Raw genomic sequence first — 22798 nt, 5'->3', positions numbered from 1 at the left:
TCTGCATATCTGAGGTTATTGATATTTCTCCCAGCAATCTTGATTGCAGCTTGTGCTTCCTCCAGCCCAGTGTTTCTCATGATGTACTCTGCATATAACTTACATAAGCTGGGTGACAATATGCAGCCTTGACCTACTCCTTTCCCGATTTGGAACCAGTCTGTTGCTCCCTGTCCAGCTATAACTGTTGCCTCCTGACCTGCATACAGGTTTCTCAAGGGCAGGGCAGGTGGTCGGGTATTCCCACCTCTTAAAGAATTTGCCAGAGTTTGTTGTGGTCCACACAGTCAAAGGCTTTGGCATAGTCAATAAAGCAGAAATAGATGTTTTTCCGGAACTCTTGCTTTTTCGATGATCCGATGGATGCTGCCAATTTGATCTCTGGTTCATCTGTCTTTTCTAAAACCAGCTTGAAAATCTGAGAGTTCATGGTTCATGTATTGCTGAAGCCTGGCTTGGAGAATTTTGAGCATTACTTTACAAGCGTGTGAGATGAGTGCAATTGTGCGGTAGTTTGAGCATTCTTTGGCATTGCCTTTCTTAGGGATTGGAATGAAAACTGACCTTTTCCAGTCCTGTGGTCACTGCTGAGTTTTCCAAATTTGCTGGCACATTGAGTACAGCACTTTCACAGTGTCATCTTTAGGATTTGAAATAGCTCAACTGGAATTCCATCACCTCCACTAGCTTTGTTCATAGTGATGCTTCCTAAGGCCCACTTGACTTCACATTCCAGGATGTCTGGCTCTAGGTGAGTGATCACACCACTGTGATCATCTGGGTCATGAAGATCTTTTTTGTACAGTTCTTCTGTGTATTCTTGCCACCTCTTCTTAATATCTTCTGCTTCTGTTAGGTCTGTATCATTTCTGTCCTTTATGGTGCCTATCTTTGCATGAAATGTTCCCTTGGTATGTCTAATTTTCTTAAAGAGATCTCTAGTCTTTCTCATTCTATTCTTTTCCTCTATTTCTTTGCATTGATCGCTAAGGAATGCTGTCTTATCTCTCTTTACTATTCTTTGAAATTCTGCATTCAAATGGGTATATCTTTCCTTTTCTCCTTTGCCTTTCACTTCTTTTGTATTCACAGCTATGTGTAAGGCCTCCTCAGAGGACCATTTTGCCTTTTTGCATTTCTTTTCCTTGGGGATGGTCTTGATCCCTGCCTCCTGTAAATGTTACAAACCTCTGTTCATAGTTCTTCAGGCACTCTATCAGATCTAATCCCTTGAGTCTATTTCTCACTTCCACTGTATAATCGTAAGGGATTTGATTTAGGTTATACCTGAATGGTCTAGTGGTTTTCCCTACTTTCTTCAATTTAAGTCTGAATTTGGTTTCTTTGGTTAAGTCCTACCAATCCTACAGAGTTTACATCAAGGGTCTCTTTCTAAGGTACTCCTCTGATATCCCTGAACTGATCAGATCCCCCTATTTACATGTTCTCATAGCATCTTAGCTCTTAGCATTATTGAAATCGTTGTTGAAATTTTATATGTGTTTGTAATATTGGCCATATCTAGTGGACTGTAGATTTCAAGAGACCAGGTACCATGTCTTTTCATTTGCTTGTTTTTTGCTTTTTTACCCTTGAATCCATCTCTAATGCTTGGCATACTACTCCAACTATGTGCTTGGTATAACAAAATAGTAATTGTATGAATGACTGAATGAAAGTGGGAGGAAATGAAAAGCAAATATACTCTTAAAAGACATCCATGGTTTTCGTGTAACATGAAGAAAGCAATTGAGAACATATTTAGTTAATAACATAATTAAAAATCTTAATTAGATTTGCTTTGTGCTCCGTCGTGTCCAACTCTTTTGCGTAGCCCACCAGGGACTGTAGTCTTCCAGGCTCCTCTGTCCATGGAATTTTTAAGACGAGAGTACTGGCGTGGGCTTGAATTTGCTATTCCAGGGCGTTTTCCCCACTCAGGGATTGAATCTGCTTCTCTTTCATCTACTTGCTTCTCGTGCATTAGCAGGCAGATTCTTTACCACTAGCGCCACCTGGGAAGCCCAAGCTCAGTGTATTGATAGAGAAACTAGATACAGAATTTAAGAGATTAACCACAGTGTATCAATGTCTTGTTACTCAGATATTTTTAAGATCACCTATTTATTCAATTTAATGCTGGAAAATAACAGTAAAATTTACTTCAACCTCCTTATTTTCTCAAGACAAAGGATTGTCCAAGGCCCAGCTGTCCAGGGTTTGGATCATCTCCTAACCCTCCTAAGTCATAACAAGTTGAGGAGACTTATAGTTGGATTTTTGTTATCTAGTGTGCTGTAGGGCCTGTCAAGGCACTAGGCTACTCAGAAGGCAACCCAACTTAGATCAGAATTGTTTTCTCTATGGTGAGAACTAACCTTAATACTGACATTGGTGGCTATAAAGCAAATATAAGCATGTGCCCTACTGTAACAATATGAACTCAAAACCACAGATAGGAAGGGATTTAACTTTATAATATCAAATGCTTTTTGTTTGATTTGGATGAATGCAAGCTGTGGCTAAAAACTTGGATTTAGCTACAACTTCAGAAATAGCTACTAGAATTAAGCACTACCCACCCACCTACCCCCACCCTCAAACCCTGAAAAAAAAAAAAACCCAGCCTACTCAAAGCATTTTGCTTCAGCCAAGTTATTTATGTACATTATAAATGGCGTTGAAACTGTTTCTCTAATTGCTACAATTTTTAAAGAAGCTGGTACAATTAGTAATTGCATTAAATCGCCTAACTTAATTTGACAACATTAAGAATTAGTCACTTTGCAAGCTTTAAAGTGCTTGTCTTTGTTCTACAAAGAAAGTAATTTGGTAGTGTATTAATATTATTAAAGTATATTGGATGATATTTAAAATGAAATAGACTAGAAGCAGTTTTAAAGGGTAGCAGAGTCTTTGTATGTCAATGTAGTCATTCAAGTTAGATGATATGGTTATTAATTTGACAAGAGATAGTATTCTTTTGAACTCAGAAAGTGTAGTATTTGCCACAGCATATTTGAAGTTCATATTTTGGTTGCAGTTCACAATCAAATTATTTGGTGTAATGGGAAGGAAAAAAGATACTGATTTGATGATCAGAATTTTTTTTGGTATGCAGTAATCTAGAAATGTTTAATACTTGGGGAGTTATTTTATTCCACATTATAACTAACTTTATGAATGACATTAATGCCAAGTTGCTAGAATAATTTAAAAATTGTTTAAAATATTTAAAACTAATTTTAAAAAATTTAAAAATTCAAGCAGGTTGAAAAAAATTAATGCTATCTGAGTCATAGTCATGTGTTTCATTTTTGATTTGAGAATAGTGAATCTTTTTTAGGAAGGTGCAGTGTGGGGAAAGTTTTTGAGGACTGTAAGTTTTTTCCAAAAATGTTTTTCTTTTCTTTTTTTTTTTCTTTCTGATCTGTGCAACTCCACAGTGACTGTTTCCTGCCTGTACCTTTGGATAACCCAAATTCATGCATAATATACCTGAAATTTCCAAAATGAGTTACTACCTGCAGGTTTTCTCAGGGGAAAAAAAAAACTTTTCCAGTAGTTGAACATTTCCCTATGTATTACCTGTAAATACTTCCCTAAATAAATCAGTTTCAAATAGCAAGCACAAGTTTAGAAAAGTGAACATAGTTGTAAAATGCATCTTTGAAAAGAGTAAATGAAGACAGGTGATATTTAACGCCAGTTTGGTTTTAAATAACATAAATGCTCTTATTTTGTCTTAAAAGTTAAATTAGATCTAAGTAGTAAGTTTTTCTATCCCTAACCTAAATAGCCAACTAGTGTTGACTTGTGATAAGAGGGCTATAGAAACCTGGATAGCCACATACAAAAGAATGAAGATGGATCCTTATTTTATTATATATAAAACATTAATTCAAAATGGACTTAAACATGAAACTGTAAGAGAAAACATAGGAGAAAGATTCATGAAATTTGATTTGACAATGATTTGTTAGATATGACACTAAAATCACAGGCAACAACAAAAACAACAGAATATAAATTAAGCTACATCAAAAACTTAAAACTTCTGTGCATCAAAGGACATGATCAATAGCATTAAAAGGCAACCTATGGGATAAAATATTTGGAAATTATTTATCTGTAATGTATATATTCGGTATATACACGGAACTTATACAACAATAACAAAAAACTCCCAATTCAAAATTGGCAAAGATCTGAATAGACATTTATCTAAAAACAAAATACAAATGGCCAATAAAGCACATGAAATTCAATATCACTAACCATTGAAAGTGAAAGTGAAGTCGCTCAGTCGTGCCCAACTCTTTGCGACCCCGTGGACTGTAGCCTACCAAGCTCCTTCGTCCATGGGATTCTCCAGACAAGAATACTGGATTGGGTTACCATTTCCTTCTCCAGGGGATCCTCCCAACCCAGGGATCGAACCCGGGTCTCCTGCATTGGAGGCAGACGCTTTAACCTCTGAGCCACCAGGGAAGCCCCATTAGGGAAATGCAAATCAAAATCTCAGTGAACTATCACCTCACATTCATTAGGATGACTAGTATCAAAAACATGGAAAGTAAAGGTGTTGGTAAGAATGTGGAGAAATTAGAACACTTGTGCACTGTTGGTGGCAGTGTAAAATGATGCAGCAACTATGGAAAACAGTATGGTGGTTTCTCAAGAAAAATTTTTAAATAGAATTAACATCAGTTCAGTTGCTCAGTCGTGTCCAACTCTTTGTGACCCCATGAATCGCAGCACGCCAGGCCTCCCTGTCCATCACCAACTCCCGCGGTCCACCCAAACCCATGTCCATGGCCACCGTGTCCAGGTGGCCAAAATATTGGAGTGTCAACTTCAGCAGCATTCCTTCCAATGAATATTCAGGGTTGTTTTCCTTTCAGATTGACTGGTTTGACACCCTTGAAAACTTAGAAACCACTTGAAAAACACTGGTATACAGTAAAGAGTGTGTGTGGGTGGGGGTGTGTGTGTGTGTTTAGCTGAACTTAAAAAATTTTCATAATGTAATGGCATATATCTCCTAAGAACCAGGATAATATCCTACATATCATTATATACCATAATATGACATGTATACTTTATCTGAATATCATTGTCACAGTCAAATAATTTAATTATGAGTCAGCTGAGGGTAGGGCAAAGAGGGAGTGGTATAGGGTTATAGGGTGTTAACAGGGCTATAAGAGCATATTTTCTAAAGGGATGATGTAGAGGGAAGAAATGTTTGTCATTTCTAGTTTATTCATTTCAACTATTGGTTTTAAAAAAGCATTCTTCCTCAATATTTTTGTTTTCATTGACATATAGGGCTTCCTAAGTAGCGCTAGTGGTAAAGATTCCATCTGCCAATGTAGGAGATTCAGGAGACTACAGTTTGATCCCTGGGGTCGGGAAGATCCCCTGGAGTAAGAAATAGCAACTCACTCCAGTGGACTGAGGAGCCTGGCAGGTTACAGTCCATGAAGCTGCAAAGAATCAGACCGGACTGAGCAACTGAGCACACACACCGTTTGACATATAGCATTCATTAAAGTGTCATTTCCCCGTGGTTTTTACCTCAGTTCAGATAAAAATAATTTCCTATCTGTGATACCTCCACTTCATCCTCCATTCTGTAGTTAGAGTCATCCTTCTAATATATGAATATGGTTTTGTTCCTCTACTGTTTAATGCCCTTCACTGATTTTTAGTTGCTGCTAGGACAGAAGCTTGGGTTACAAGGTCCTGCTTGGTGATTGACTGGATGTCAGAAATAAGGGAAATGGAGGATTCAAGGATCATGTCACAGTTTATTGCTTAGATAACTGGGTGAGTGGTGGGGGTTGTTCAAGTGGAAGAGCATGTTATGAGTTAAATTTGGATGGATTATATCTGGGTTCCCTATGAGAGATAAAATTGGAACTATTGAATAGAGAGTTGAATGTGTGATTCTAGACACCAGGATGGAAATTTGGGTTAGAAATATAGAATTAAGAGTTAATGAAAATATAAATGGTAAGTAAAGACTCAGAGATAGTTGAGGAGAAATCCTGGAGAGACTGCAAAAAGTAAAGTAAAGGTTTGGGCAGAAATGACATGCAGGAGATGAGTAAAGTATCAAAAAGTAGTCCAAAAAGTAGGAGAAAGACTCCCTGAATTTGCTGAGGCTCACACCAGTGGTATAAAACTATCTCTCAGTAAACAGGGATAGGCCATCAAATGTCTCTTCTAGGATGTCAAATAAGGTAAGTCTTGAAAAGTAACACAAAGATCAACAGTGACCTCTGCAAGATTTCTTTTGTAGAGCCATTCACCTAGAAGCCACATTCTAGTAGATTTAGAAGTGCTTGGTAAGTGAAGAAGAGGTAAGAGCAAATGAAGACAACAATGAGAGAAATTTGATAGTGAAAGGGAATAAAGGAACTACAAGAGCTACAAGTGTTAGGCATTTTATAGAGAATTTTTACAATTTGTTTCCAATGGGAGATGCATGGATTTTGAATACAAAGACTAAAGGAAGAATAATCACAGTGAGGAGCCTGAAAAGGAGGAAGTGATGAGACTTAGAGCACAGAAGGAAGGATTGTGGCTAGACAGGAGGAGAAGTATATGATCCACTTTAATGAAAGACAATGTATAATTTATAGATAAGCTAGCACGTGGACTCTTACTACATTTCCTGTGAGATTATTTGAAATTTAATTTGATATTCTTGAATAATATCTTAGTATGTAGATTCTTCTGAAAGCTACAATTATAATATCCTTTTTTTCCACAAAAGGAACAAAGGCAAAATAAAATCTTTTGTTTTAGAGCCTTAATTTAATGTGGTTTGATTGAGTATTAAAGACTCATTCTCCCATACTGCTAATGGATGTTTTTGTTCAAGTATTATGAATAGAAATGTATATGTGCTGATCTTTCAAGAAATATCCCTCTATCATAGTTTTGTAGAACAATAGGGGAATTTACAATTGAAGGTAAAAATAAAAATTTTAGCAAAAGAACTTTTAAAGAGTCAAAATCATGCAGTAAATTAACCTAAAAGTTGATGGACAGAGGATAACACTTATTTGCAATCATAAATCCTCCCCAAAACTTATCTTTTATATACTTTATCAAAACCTTTAACACAATTTTAAAATAGTCTATGTTATTGTTTTATAAAAACAGATTGTTGCATGCTTCCTTAAATTTAATTTTTATTTTATATTATAGTTGATTAACAATTTTGTGTTAGTTTCAGGTATATAGCTTAAATTATTCAGTTATACATATATGTGTATTCATTCTTTTTCAGATTCTTTTCCCACATAGGCTATTATAGAATATTGATTTGAGTTCCCTGTGCTATTCGGCGGCTCCCTGTTGATTATCTATTTTAAATGCAAAAGTATGAATATGCTGATCCCAAACTCCTAATTTATCTCTCTCTCCCAGGTTTCCCATACCCGGCAACCACAAATCTGCTTTCAAAGTCTGGGTGTCTGTTTCTGTTTTGCAAATAATTTTATTTGCATAATTTTTTTTTAGATTCCACATAAAGAGTGCTGTCATACAATATTTGTCTTGTCTCTGTGTTACTTATTTCACTTAGTATGATAATTGCTAGGTCCATCCATGTTGCTGCCAATGACATGATTTTATTATTTTTTATGACTAATATTATGTACCACATCTTTATCCATTCTTCTGGCAATGGACATATAGGTGTTTCCATGACTTAGCTGTTGTAAATAGTGCTGCAGTGAATACTGGGGCTCATATATCTTTTTGAATTATGGTTTTCTCTGGATATATGCCCAGGATTGGGATTGTTGGATTAGATGGTAGCTTTATTTTTAGTTTTTTAAGAAACCTCCGTACTGTTTTCTATAGTGGCTGCACCAATTTATTGGTGCCTACTGTGTTCTATAGTGGCTGCAGCAATTCTTCTCCCACAACCTATCCAGCACTTATTGTTTGTAGACTTTTTGATGATGGCCATTCTGACCTGTGTGAGGTGATGTCTCATTGTAGTTTAAATTTGCATTTCTTTCATAATTAGTGATGTTGAGCAACTTTCCATGTGCTGTCTGTCATCTGTATGTCTTATTTGAAGAAATATCTGTTTAGATCTTCTGCCTATTTTTTTTTTTTTTTTAACACAGCACTGCTTGAGCGGTTGTATATCTTGGAGGTTAATCCCTCGTCAGTCACTTCATTTGCAAATATCTTCTCTCATTCTGTGCATTTTCTTTTCTTTTTGTTTATGGTTTCCTTTGCCTTGCAGAAGCTTTTAAGCATAATTAGGTCCAGTTTGTTTATATCTATTTTCATTTTCTTTACCCTGGGAGGTGAATCCAAAAAGATATCAATGTGATTTATGTCAAAGAGTGTTCTATTTTTTCTTTTGATACTTGGAGTAACAGGCACGTTTGGCCTTGGAGTACAAAATGAAGCAAGGCAAAGGCTAATAGAATTTTGCCAACAGAATGCATTGATCATAGCAAACACCCTCTTCCAACAAAACAAGAGAAGATGCTACACATGGACATCACCAGATGGTTAATATTGAAATCAGATCAATTATATTCTTTGCAGCCAAAGATGGAGAAGCTCTGTACAGTTAGCAAAAACAAGACCAGGAGCTGACTGTGGCTCAGGTCATAAACTCCTTACTGCAAAATTCAGACTTAAATTGAAGAAAGTAGCAAAAACCACTAGACCATTCAGGTATGACCTAATCAGATCCCTTATGATTATACAGTAGAAGTGACAGATTCAAGGGATTAGATCTGATAGAGTGCCTGGAGAACTGTGGACAGATGTTCATAATATTCTATAGAGGTGGTGATCAAAATCATCCCCAAGAAGAAGAAATGCAAAAAGGCAGGATGGTTGTCTGAGGGGGCCTTACAAATAGCTGAGAAAAGAAGAGAAGCTAAAGGCAAAGGAGAAAAGGAAAGATATACCCATTTGAATACAGAGTTCCAAAGAATAACAAGGAGAGATAAGAAAGCCTTCCTCAGCGATCAATGCAAAGAAATAGAGGACAAGAACAGAATGGGAAAGACAGAGATCTCTTCAAGAAAATTAGAGATACCAAGGGAACATTTCATGCAAAGATGGGCACAATAAAGGACAGAAATGGTATGAACCTAACAGAAGCAGAAGATATTAAGAAGAGATGGCAAGAATACACAGAAGAACTATACAAAAAAAGATCTTCATGACCTGGATAATCACGATGGTGTGATCACTCACCTAGAGCCAGACATCCTGGAGTCCAAAGTCAAGTGGGCTCTAGGAAGCATCACTATGAACAAAGCTAGTGGAGGTGATGGAATTCCAGTTAAGCTATTTCAAATCCTAAAGATGACGCTGTGAAAGTGCTGCACTCAATATGCCAGCAAATTTGGAAACCTCAGCAGTAGCCACAGGACTGGAAAAGGTCAGTTTTCATTCCAATCCCAAAGAAAGGCAATGCCAAAGAATATTCAAACTACTGCACAACTGCACTCATCTCATGTCACACACTAGCAAAGTAATGTTCAAAATTCTCCAAGCCAGGCTTCAACAGTATGTGAACCCTGAACTTCCAGATGTTCAAGCTGGATTGAGAAAAGTCAGGTGAACCAGAGATCAAATTGCCAGCATCCGCTGGATCATAGTAAAAGCAAGAGAATTCCAGAAGAACATATACTTCTGCTTCATTGACTATACCAAAGCCTTTGACTGTGTGGATCACAACAAACTGTGTGGGAAATTCTTAAAGAGATGGGAATATCAGACCACCTTACCTGCTTCTGAGAAATCTGTATGCAGGTCAAGAAACAACAGTTAGAACCAGACATGGAACAATGGACTGGTTCCAAACTGAGAAAGGAGTACGTCAAGGCTGTATATTGTCACCCTGCTTGTTTAGCTTATGTAGTACATCATGCGAAATGCCAGACTGGATATGCACAAGCTGAAATCAAGATTGCAGGGAGAAATATCGGTAACCTCAGTTACACAGATGACACCACCCTGATGGCAGAAAGTGAAGAGAAACTAAAGAGCCTCTTGATGAAAGTGAAAGAAGAAGGTGAAAAAGCTGGCTTAAAGTTCAACTTTCGAAAAGTGAAGATCATGGAATCTGGTGCCATCACTTCATGGCAGATAGATGTGGAAACAGTGAGAGACTTTTAGACAGTGTATTAAAACACAGACACATTACTTTGCCAACAAAGGTCTATCTAGTCAAGGCTATGGTCTTTCCAGTAGTCATGAATGGATGTTAGAGTTGGACTATAAAGAAAGCTGAGTGCTGAAGAATTGATGCTTTTGAACTGTGGGGTTGGAGAAGACTCTTGAGAGTCCCTTGGGCATCAGGGAGATCCAACCAGTCAATTGTAAAGGAAATCAGTGCTGAATATTAATTGGAAGGACTGATGCTGAAGATGAAGCTCCGATACTTTGGCCACCTGATGTAAAGTACTAACTCATTGGCAAAGACCGTGATGCTAGGAAAGATTGAAGGCAAGAAGGGAAGGGGATGACAGAAGATGAGATGGGTGGATGGCATCAGTGACTCTATGGACATGAGTTTGAACAAACTCCAAAAGTGATGGACAGGGAAGCGTGTCCATGCTGCAGTCAATGGTGTCACAAAGAAACAGACATGACTGAGTGACTGAACTGAACTGAAGTGTTTTATAGTGTCTGGCCTTACTTTTAGGTCTTTAATCTGTTTTGAGTTTATTTTTGCGTATGGTGTTAGGGAGTGCTCTAATTTTATTCTTTTGCTTGTAGTTGCCCAGTTTTCCCAGAAGCACTTATTGAAGAGACTGTCTTTTCTCCATTGTATATTCTTTGTCACAGATTAATTGTTATAGAATAATTTACCATAGGTGCATGGGTTTATTGTTGGGCTTTATATCCTATTCCATTGATCTATATTTCTGTGTTTGTGCCAGTATCATACTGTTCTGATCACTGTAGCTTTGTATTAGTCTGAAGGCAGGGCCTCTGATTCCTCCAGCTGTTTTCTTTCTCAGAATTGCTTTATATATTTGGGGTCTTTTGTGTTTCCATACAAATTTTAAAAAATTTTGTTCTATTCTGTGAAAAATGCCTTTGGTAATTTGAAAAGAATTACATTGAATCTACAGATTGCCTTGGGTAGTACAGTGATTTTGACAATATTCATCTTTCTAATCTAAGGAAAGATCTTTCCATCTATTTGTGTCGCCTGTTTCTTTCATGAACATCTTATGGTTTTCAGAGTATAAGTCTTTTGCCTCCTTCAATAGGTTTATTCTTAGGTATTTTATTTTTTTTGATACAGTGGTAAATGTGATTGTTTCCTTAATTTCTCTTTGTATTTCTATTATACATGTAAGACAACAGTATAATAGCAAACTAATAACATGGTCACCAAATCAGTTCAAGCACCCTCAAGGTCCAATACTTTATTTGCTATGATGTGTTTTGTTTTGTTTTTTAATATTATAATCTAGTTCATAAATAATATTATCTTCATAAAAGAGTACAGATACAATTTCAATTTCTTCTCCAATGCTAACAGTAACTGAATGACTTTTTAAAGTACAAAATAACTTAAATTTTAAAAAGCAAGCAAAAAAAAAAAAACTATCACTGTTTGCAGATGACATGATATTATATATAGAAAATCCTGAAGATGCTGCCAGAAAACTACTAGAGTTCATCAATAAATTCAATGAAGTTGCAGAGTACGAAATTAATACACAATAGTCTCTTGTATTCCTAAACACTAAAAAACGTGAATCTGGCTCAATTATAAATGGTTGATTATTTATTGATTCATATCAATAAATAACTTACTACTCAGAGCAGATCCAGAGCTCAAAGAGCATTACCAAATTCCTTTCTCTACACCCCTTCTCCAGGTTGTCTCAAGCCCTATGCTAGTTCTCTTGGGTTTACAAAATGGCTATAGCATTTTCAATCTCATATTCTTAAAGTAGAACATTTTGAACCAAAGTCCTGGAGTTCATATTCATTTGCATCATCTGAGACCATATGCTTACTTCTGAACTAATCACTGTGATCAGATAAATGTGCATCTTAAAAGGCTGGATTGTGTCTGTTTTTAAATCAGTCACTGCAACGAAGTGAGATATGTTGACTGACTGGGAATGAAGTCCCACCCAAATCCTGCCTGGGAATGGGGAGAAAACTCTGGGTCCTCTTACAAGGAAGGAAGAGGGTAGATATTAGCCAGCAAAGCAGATGTCCATTTTAAAGTCATCATGTATATGGTAATTTTTTAGACATAACAGATAAATCAATATTTTAAGATTCTAAGTATAATGAATTTAAAGTTCTGTCATATTCTTTAGGTGATTCAGTGTACATATGTTTAGTTCAAATATTAGACCCATCATCACACATTTGATTGTCCCAGGTTTCACATTAACTCTTAGACTCTTTGTGAGCCCAGCTGCACAGACACAGGAAATCCAATATTATTGGATGCCCATGTATTTTCCAAGGTCTTTAGGAAAATACTAGGTATCCAGAAATCATTTTTGAAGTGATTACTTGACTGCATTTTTCCTCAGACCCAACATTTTTATCAAGGATTCTGCATGGTTGCCACCCTTGCTGATGAATATCTGTCATGTTTGAGGTTGTTGAAATTAGAAGGTAACTACCATAGATAATGTTGTTACCGGTTTAAAAAAGAAAAAAAAAAGACTTGGGAGCTGGTCTTCCACTCACAGCTATGCCTTTGTGGGTTGTTGTGCATGAACCATTTCACAGAATACCAACATCAAAAAAGGGTACTCTGTGACCATGATGGATCAAGACCAAAGCAAGACCACTGCATAATCATGTCTAAATACAAACAAGAACATGAACATTATCTAGCCCACGAAAATGACCAAACATTTCTCTATCCTGGCTAATATGAATGGCTGCTCTTTCTTTACCAGTTATCAGTTCAGTTCATTTCAGTCGCTCAGTCGTGTCCAGCTCTTTGTGACCCCATGGATTGCAGCATGCCAGGCTTCCCTGTCCATCACCAACTCCCGGAGTTTACCCAAACTCATGCCTATTGAGTCAGTGATGCCATCCGACCATCTCATCCTCTGTCGTCCCCTTCTCCTCCTGCCTTCAATCTTTCCCAGCATCAGGGTGTTTTCAAATGAGTCAGTTCTTCGCATCAGGTGGCCAAAGTATTGGAGTTTCAGCTTCAGCATCAGTCCTTACAATGAACACTCCGGACTGATCTCCTTTAGGATGGACTGGGATAGCTATGCCTTATTTCATTCTTCCTGTCATGTAGATAAGATCTATTAATGTTCACAGTTACTGAATTTACCCTGCTTCATCAGAGGATCCAATCCAGGGTAAAGCCTTGCTTCCCTACACTCTCCCCCAAATCAGCTAGCATAAATCATATAAGAAGCTCTGTGTGTGTGTATGTGTGTGTGTATGTGTGTGTGTGTGTGTGTGTGTGTGTGTGTGTGTGTGCACTCAGTTGCTCAGTCATGTCTGACTCTGTGACCCCATGGATTGTAGCCTGCCAGAGTCCTCTGACTATCGGATTTTACTGGCAAGAATACTTGAGTGGGTTGCCATTTCCTCCTCCAAGGGGTCTTCCTGACCCAGGGATCAAACACATGTCTCTTGCGTCTCCTGCATTGGCAGGTGTGTTCTTGACCACTATGCCCTCTGGGAAGTCATAATAAACTCTATAACACCCCATAGAGTTGCTTTGCACTACTTTGTCAATTTCTGTCATATAGCAAAGTGAATCAGCCATATGTGTATGTATACCCCCTCCTTTTTTGGACGTCCTTCCTATTTAGGTCACCAGAGAGTACTGAGTGGAGTTCCCCATGCTATGCAGTAGGTTCTCATTAGCTACCTGTTTTGTACATGGTAGTTTACGTATATGTCGGTCCTAATCACCTGATTCATCCCACCCACCCCTTACTTTCCTTCCCCCTTAGTATCCATGTATTTGTTCTCTGCATATGGGTCTCTGTTTCTGATTTGGAGTAAGATCATCTATACCATTTTAAATTCTAACACCCTTTTACTGAGATGCCCATAGTTCCCCATTGGTGGGTTTTCTTCTTGTTGCAACAAGCAATGAACCTTTTCAGTGACTCTGATGAAGAAGGACATGAAGGTATGTTCCTCGTCTTTGGCTGGTGGGCATTAAAACTAGTAAATTCAGAACTCAGTGTTTTCATTTTCAGGAAGAAAATAGAATGCTATTATGAACTCCACTCAGTTTCCAGGATTGGAGGTAGGGGATTCTTACTTGGGCTCTAGCGTTCAGTAGGTTAGCAGCAAAGGTTTTTCACTCAAATACTGATGCCAGTCAAGTACTGAGTCTGAAGCTAAGACTCCAAGAGAAGCTATTTCAATAGAGTCACCTACACTATCATGCCATGAGTACTGCTTACACTGCCTGTGACCATCACTGTTAATGCTGATTTTTTGGTATAGATCTTCATTTATATATCCAGGCAAAGATGTCTTTTCAAGGTAGGAAAAGGTGTTGGGGATTGGTAGGGCCCCACAGTGCAATTGATTGAGTCCTAAAGTATTGTAATTTTAGAAATTCACACACACACACAGCCATTCACACTTATTTCACTAGGGTGCTTAAGTTAGCACAAATTTGGCTATTTCCCATACCCGTAATCAATATTTCCCTGTTATGTGAGGTGCTGTTACTGGTCTAACTCACTCACAGTGTAGTCTTCCCTTATGGCAAATCTCCTGAAAGTTGACTTTCATTAGGACCTGCAATTTTCTGCTGGGTATATCTCAACTTTAACAGTGGGTAGAATTTAAATATTCTTCTTCTGGAAGGCTTTTGGCCCCAGGAGAAGAATAATTTTGCAAATTACTGGATACAAGTGGATAAAAGTATGAAGGAATTTACTTCACTCCACTACCCCAGAACATCTAATCCTCACACAAACTGACACATATAGAGGGAAGTTGTCTAATTCTACTGACCAAATCCTCTGGGTTCCCACTTCATACAGATGTTCTTTTACTAGCTTTTGTTTTGCTAACAAAAGCATATGTAGCAGAATGGAATTTCCTTCTTGATTTTATCCTTCTCCTCCAATAAGAGTCACGTATGTTGTTTAGAATAATCACTGATATTTATCAGCGGGTATAGAGTTGGTAATGTGAAGAGAAAGGTTTATCTCATAGAAGGACTTCTTTCACCTCTTTTGACCCAGGATCAGAATCTGGCATGACCTCTAGAATGAGCTACTCATTCTACTTGACCTAGAAAGGAGCTGGGGCAATGGAGTGAGTTTAGAGTTGTAGAAAGGGCCACAAAAAGGGGAAAAGACAAGAGAAGAGGGTAAAAGGTAGTAGAAGGCATTCCAGGATACTCATCTTGCGTGATCTTCTGACATCTCATATCTTTGTGTGTCTGTGATGTTAAAAGAAAGGATGCTTCTTCTGTTCATAGACTTCCATGCATGCACTTATACTGCATGCATAATGCATACATATATACATAATCATAGTCTTTAAGTATAACTTAATCAGTTGAAAAGCCCTTGAAAACTGGAGAAAAGGTCAAAGCAAACATACAAGATGAGATTTCTTCATTGGTGATTTGGTTGACACTTTCTTGAAAATACTAAAAGTTTTCTAAATGTTTTGTAAAAACATTTTAAAAATGGTCTTTAGGTATATATAAAGTGTATACAAGCCATTTTATCATACAACAGTTTGTGGTTGAGTAAATTTCCTAGTCTTCTCTGATATAAACTTTGTATTAACCAACCAAATTTAACCAGAGATTTGGGATCTGTTTATATTTATTACTGTGATCTGTTTTCCTAATAAAACTCCTAATACAACCACCAGGAAAAGCAAGTTACTTTAATGCAATGACCATAGAACCCAGCACCTTTTCCCACCATCCCCACACTGAATGCTCCTCAGTTTTAAAGACTTACTGGTTGCCTCTACCTTGAACTCCTTTCCTGGCTCTTCCTTTTTTTACCCTCTTACTGTTGAGGAATAGTTCTTTTGTTTATTCAAAAGTAGATGTTTGAAGACAATGGGTGTCAGGCACTGTGTTAGGTATAGTCGATGATGGAGTTTATCCTCTGCTTTCTCTATAATTAAAAGAGTTAAAATTAACTCAGAACTTAATGGGTGTCAGGCCCTATTCTAACTGCCTTATGTGTATTCTTTCTTGTAATCCTTACAATCACCCTCTGAGGTAGGTTTTAATTTAATACTTATTTTATAAGTAAAAGAAATAGGGCAGAGAAAGGATAAACAACTTGCTAAAAGTCATACAGTGAAAGGTAAACCTGTGCTCAACAGCCTATACTGCTTTTCTGAGAAAATGTCATAGGAGAGGTATAAATTAGGTTTTCTTGGGTGGGGGAGGTATCATCTCCTATATAGTGGATGAAATTTGTAAAGGTAGTTATGAGCATGCGGTATGAGAGTCTAGAGTAAAAGATGTACCATTTACATATAATATGCTGACTATTGAAGTGTATTTACTCAAAATCATCTCTGTTTAGCTAATGCTGTCATCCACTAGCTTTACTTTGTATGTCTAAAGTTACAAAGCAGAATTATTTAAACAATAGTTGATAATTCCAGTCCTGAGAAACTCAAACGAGCTATGCTGTGTGGTATTTGCTGGTGTGCATGGTTGGAAACGCACAAACACTGACTTTTACAGTCCTCCACTGCTATCTTTGGTCTCTTCCCAGTCTCACTCTTTTTCTGTTGGCCTGAGAGGTTGCTAAAGATAGTCTTTCGAGTAGATAATGCACTCACCTCAATTAAAATTAACTCTAGCTATATTTGGGCTTCCCTGGTAATCTCAGCTGGTAAAGAATCCACCTGCAATGCAGGAGACCCTAGTTCAATTCCTGGGTCAAGAAGTTCTCCTGGAGAAGGGATAGGCTACCCCCTCCAGTATTCTTGGGCTTCCCTGGTTGGCTCAGACAGTAAAGAATCTGCCTGCAATGTGGGAGACCTGGGCTGGATCCCTGGGTTGGGAAAATCCCTTGGAGGAGGGCATGGCAACCCACTCCAGTATTCTTGCCTGGAGAATCCCCATGGACAGAGGAGCCTGGAAGGCTACAGTCCACCGTGTCGGGAAGAGCTGGACATGGCTGAGCGGCTAAGCACACAACATATGGTTACATTTAGATAATAAAATGTTTCTATTGAAAACAGGGCTCATTTCTATAGAACAAAAATTTAATCCTTATGTCATATTGTTGAGGGAATCTGCTTTGCTTGCTATTCTCCTGATATGGGATCAGAATTAAGTTACTTAATGTTTATTAAATTGTTTTAGCTTTTTAGTTTTTTCTCTTCACTTCTTTGCCTCATTTGTTTATCTCTCTGGTTGACTTGCTTGAGCATTTTTCAATCTTTGTATTTTTCACTATAATGTTACTTCTAATTCCTTTGGGCTAAAATGTAAACACTGAAGTGAAAAATTATAATCTTCAAAGGGACTATAGGGGCTTTGCTTTTATTTATTTACTGGTTTAGAAAGTTGTTCCTTAGTTTGCCAGAAGGCAATCCTGTTTATAAACAGTAGAATCAGTGTCAGAATTATGATGTTCTTTAAAACAATAAAACATAATCCAAAGTAAATTTTCAATCTATAAGCATATCTAGTTATTGTCACAGATGATGTTAATCTAATGAAATATGAAATTTAGACATTTTAATTTTCATTTCGGTTAGGAATATACTAATAAATATGCTGTCATACTCTCACAAAGCGCTTCCTTTTGTTGACGTATTCAACAAAATATAGATTATTATATGTAACCCATCTTCTACTTTTGCTTCAGATAGTTGAACTTACTTGCAACATGCTGAGAATTGGATGGCTTTAACTTAGAAGATCCTTGGTGTATCAAAAATATTCAATGTATGATATTAAAAACCAATTCTATATAAGAAACCCCATGGATGCATTTTGGGTTTTTATCAATAACAGATTATATTAATTTGGGAACAGTTATGCAAATAATAAATTAAGTATAGTATACAGTGTTTGTGTATAATAATATACATTTCATATATTTGAATGTATTGAAAACTGCAAATTATCTAGTTCAATATTGGGATAATAGCATCATTTATTAAGATGTTAGAACCTTACAGATATATAAGTAGGAAAGATTTAATTTACATAGATTAAGATTGGCAGATAAGATTTGTGCCAAACCTTGTCTTAAAAGAAATCTTTTTCTATTTTTTGAGACTTTGGAATTCAGCTTAATAAAGGAAACCAAGTGTTTCTTTTTATATTATGACCTCCTTAGATTTATTTAAAGAATTGAAATGTCAGAAATAATTATTAAATAGTCTTCATTTTAGTTAGCTGTGTTTTAGTGTTACTGTAACAAAACAGTTCAAAAATCTCAGCAGCTTACAACAAAAGTTTATTTCCTATCTGCTTTAGCTCAGTTTGATGATATCTTCCTTCTGGGACCCATACTGAGGGAGAAGCCCCTACCTTGAACACTGCCAATCCCATGTTAAAGGAAAATGAAGAATATAGTACAATTATGCAATATCCCTTAAAGCTTCTCATGTTTTACTGGCCAAAGGAAATTGTATGTAAAAACCTGATGTCAGTGGGCAGTCACCAAATATTTTGAACAATGATACAGTATAATCTACTATACTCCACCCTCTTGGCCACAAATATTCACTTCCTCCCCTTCTACATGAAAAATATGCTCATTCCATACCTAAGGTAGACAGCTCAATAGTCCCTCCAATCACAGTATCAGGCACAAAGTTCAAGATATCTTGATAATTTTTTCTATGGAGCATGGATGAGACTCCTCTTATTCCAGAGACTTATGAACTAAAAAAGCTAAGTTATCTACTCTCCATACATATAATATACATAGATGGAACAGGGATGGGTAACTGTAATAAACTGCAATAAATACTTCCATTTCTGAAAAGGGAATAATGGAAGATATAGCAGTCATTAGCTATGTCATTATTATCTGAAATCCTACAAACGTCACAAGGGCTTTTTACCCTAGGGTTGGGGAATATCCCTGGATTATTTGGTGTTTCTGCTTTCTGGGAGTAGCTCTTTAGGACAATTTTTTCCTTGCCTTTTTGCTTGCTTCTTTTGCATTATCCTTCCTGGACACATCTGAACAAGGCTGTGGAGAATACGCCTTCCCTGGGGAGCCATTGACCTTCCTCAGCCTGTCACTGACTCAACTAATACAGGGACCTGCCCTGTCTCTGCACTTCTCTTATATAAGATAATACATTTAAACCAATGTGATTGAGGCTTCCCTTACATTCAGCAAAACACATTTTAATTTATAAAAATCTAATATCAAAGTCTTCTGTAATATGAGTAGAACTGTGACAGAAGTTTGCTCAGGCTGGACTACAACCGTATCAAACTGATTATTAAGGCAATCTAAAATGGAAACTGCCTCTGAAATTCTTTTCAAGTATTATATAAATATGAAAAGATTATGTAAAGATTTTTAATTATTGGAAACAAATGTGGTATAGTATTATCATTATAGCATCATGACTTGATGCTTTATAAGACTCATAATATTATGATAGTGTGAAGATCATTTAATAAGGGAAAAATAATCTTTTGAACAAATGATGCTGGGACAAGTGGACGTGTGTGTGTGTGCTAAGTCGCTTCAGTCGTGTCCGACACTGTAGCCCATCAGGTTCCTCTGTCCATGGGAGTCTCCAGACAATACTGGAGTGGGTTCCCTCCTCCAAGGTATCTTCCTGACCCAGGAATCAAACCCACATCTCTTATGTCTCCTGCATTAACAGGAAGGTTCTTTACCACTAACATCACCTGGGAAGCCTGGGACTAGTAGACATCCACATGCAAAAGAATAAAGTCACACCTCCATTTCACACCATACTCAAAAATTAATTCACAATGGATCAAATACCTAAATATAATAACTGAAGCTAAAAATTTTTCAGAAGAAATTAAATATGTTTATGACCTTAGATTAAGCAGTGGTTTGTTAGGTAGATCACCAGAGGCACAAGTCACAAAAGAAAAAATTTTAAAAATAGGTAATTTTACCATCAAAATGGAAATATTTTTGTGCTTCAAAAGGCATAAACAAGAAAATGAAAATACAATCAAAAGGATGGGAAAACATATTTGCAAAGCATTTATCTGATAAAGGGTTTATAACGAGAATATATAAAATACTATAGCAAATTAATATTGAAAAAACAAATAACCCAATTTGAAAGTGAGTAAAGGATCTGAATAAACATTTTTCAAATAAGATATACAAATGGCTAATACACACATGAAAAGATGTTCAATGAATGAACATCTTTTCATTAGCCCCCAATGAAAAATCAAACCCATAGTGATATACCACTTCACATTCACTATGCATGCATGCTAAGTCACTTCAGTTGTGTCCGACTGTACAACGCCATAGACGGCAGCCCACCAGGCTCCCTTGTCCCTGGGATTTTCCAGGCAAGAATACTGGAGTGGGTTGCCATTTCCTTCACCATCACATCCACTAAGAAGGTTATAATAACCAATGTTGATAAGGATATGGAGAAACAGGAACTCTCATACACAACTGGTGGGAATGTAAAACAGTGCAACTACTTTCAAAAACGGTCTGGCAGTCCCCCTAGAAATTAAGTGTAGAGTTACCATATGATCCAGCTTTTCTACTACTAGGTATGTACCCAAGAAAACATATATCTGCACAATAATTTACACATGAATGTTCATAGCAACATTATTCATAATAACCAAAAGGTGGAAACAAACCAAATGTCCAACAGTTGTTTAATGGATAAATACATTATATCCATATAATGGAATATTGTTCAGTCATTAAAAAAGAGGGATATACTGATACTTGTTACAACATGGATGAAACTTGAAAACCTTAGGCTAAGTGGAAGAAGCCAGACATAAGAAGTCACATATTGTATGATTCCATTTGTATGAATTGCCTAGGATAGGCAAGTCTATGACAAAAAATTAGACCAGTCATTGACAGGGGCTGAGGGTAAGGAGAAATAACTACTAATGGTCACAGGGTTTCTTTTGGGGGTGATGAAAACATTCTGGAATTAGTGGTGATGGTTACATAACTCAGAAAGTACTGAAAACTACCAAATTACACATTTTTAAAGAATACCTTTATGGTATATGAATTGCGCAATAATTATAAAACAGAAAAATGCAGAGCTGTGTGTTTCAATTGTATTTTTATGCAATGACAAATCAGAAAATATAAAATATTTTTCTACCTAAAATAGCATCAAAAAGAATAAAATACATTTGGAGTAAGTTTAACAAAAGAAGTGCATGACTTGTACACCAAAAAATATAAACCTTTGTTGAGAGCAATTAGAGAAGTTCTAAGTAAATGGATAGACATTCCATGTTCCATTGAATTGGGATAGTCAATACGATTTAGGTGGAATCTCTCCCCTAATTGACCTATAGATTCATTGAAATCCCAATCAAAATTCTGAGTGACTTTTTTACATACATTGACAAACAGATTATAAAATGTATATGAAAACACAAAACACCTACAATAGCCAAAAATGTCATGAAAAAGAAAAAGTTGGAGAACTTTTACTTTTCAATTTCAGAACTTATTATAAATATAGTCATTAAAATAGTGTGGTTCTGATAGACATGTGACATAGACGAGTGGAATACAATTGAGTCTTCAGATAAGTTTTTAGGGTCAATTAATTTTTGACAAATATATCAAGAAAATTAATTTGGGCAAGTATAATCTTTTTAAAAATATGGTTTTGGATGGAAGCAACCTAGATGCCCATCAGCAGACGAATGGATGAGGAAGCTGTGGTACATATACACCATGGAATATTACTCAGCCATTAAAAAGAATTCATTTGAATCAGTTCTAATGAGATGGATGAAACTGGAGCCCATTATACAGAGTGAAGTAAGCCAGAAAGATAAAGACCATTACAGTATACTAACACATATATATGGAATTTAGAAAGATGGTAACGATAACCCTATATGCAAAACAGAAAAAGAGACTCAGATGTATAGAACAGACTTGTGGACTCTGGGAGAAGGCGAGGGTGGGATGTTTCAAGAGAACAGCATTGAAACATGTATATTATCTAGGGGGAAACAGATCACCAGCCCAGGTTGGATTCATGAGACAAGTGCTCGGGCCTGGTGCACTGGGAAGACCCAGAGGGATCGGGTGGAGAGGGAGGTGGGAGGGGGGACCGGGATGGGGAATACATGTAAATCCATGTCTAATTCATTTCAAAGTATGACAAAAACCACTGCAATGATGTAAAGTAATTAGCCTCCAACTAATAAAAATAAATGGAAAAAAATAAAAATTAAAAATAAATAAATAAAAATAAAAATACCGTATTGGGACAATTGGTTTCACACATTTAAAAAGATGAACTCATACCCTCACTTCATGCCATACATAAAAATCATAGCCTGAAATGTAAATAAAACATTAAGACTTTTAGAATAAAAATAGGAGAAAATCTTCAAGACCTTGGATTAGGCAAAGATTTCTTGCCTGTTAGCTACACCAAAAGCACAACCCATAAAAGAAAAAAATGATAAATTGAACTTAATCAAGACTTATGTACTTCAAAAGCCACCATTAAGAAAATAAAAGAAGTTAAATGAGACCAAATTGATTAAAAATAATTTCTCATTTGGCGCTTTTATTTCTGTCTTTGGTGGCCAAATACCATGGTGAACAGAGAGCCCTCTGTC

General features: G+C 36.6%; 1 non-coding gene across 1 annotated transcript; it reads right to left on the bottom strand.

The window, feature by feature from the left end:
• Positions 1 to 4419: 4419 nt before the first annotated feature.
• Positions 4420 to 4491, bottom strand: TRNAW-CCA (transfer RNA tryptophan (anticodon CCA)). Its single transcript has one exon. It is a non-coding gene; the product is annotated as a tRNA-Trp (tRNA).
• Between the last annotated feature and the right edge of the window lie 18307 nt (positions 4492 to 22798).

Source organism: Odocoileus virginianus, chromosome 26 (assembly GCF_023699985.2).
Source record: "Odocoileus virginianus isolate 20LAN1187 ecotype Illinois chromosome 26, Ovbor_1.2, whole genome shotgun sequence".
Classification (NCBI taxonomy): domain Eukaryota; kingdom Metazoa; phylum Chordata; class Mammalia; order Artiodactyla; family Cervidae; genus Odocoileus; species Odocoileus virginianus.
This window is presented reverse-complemented; position numbering and strand designations above follow the sequence as displayed.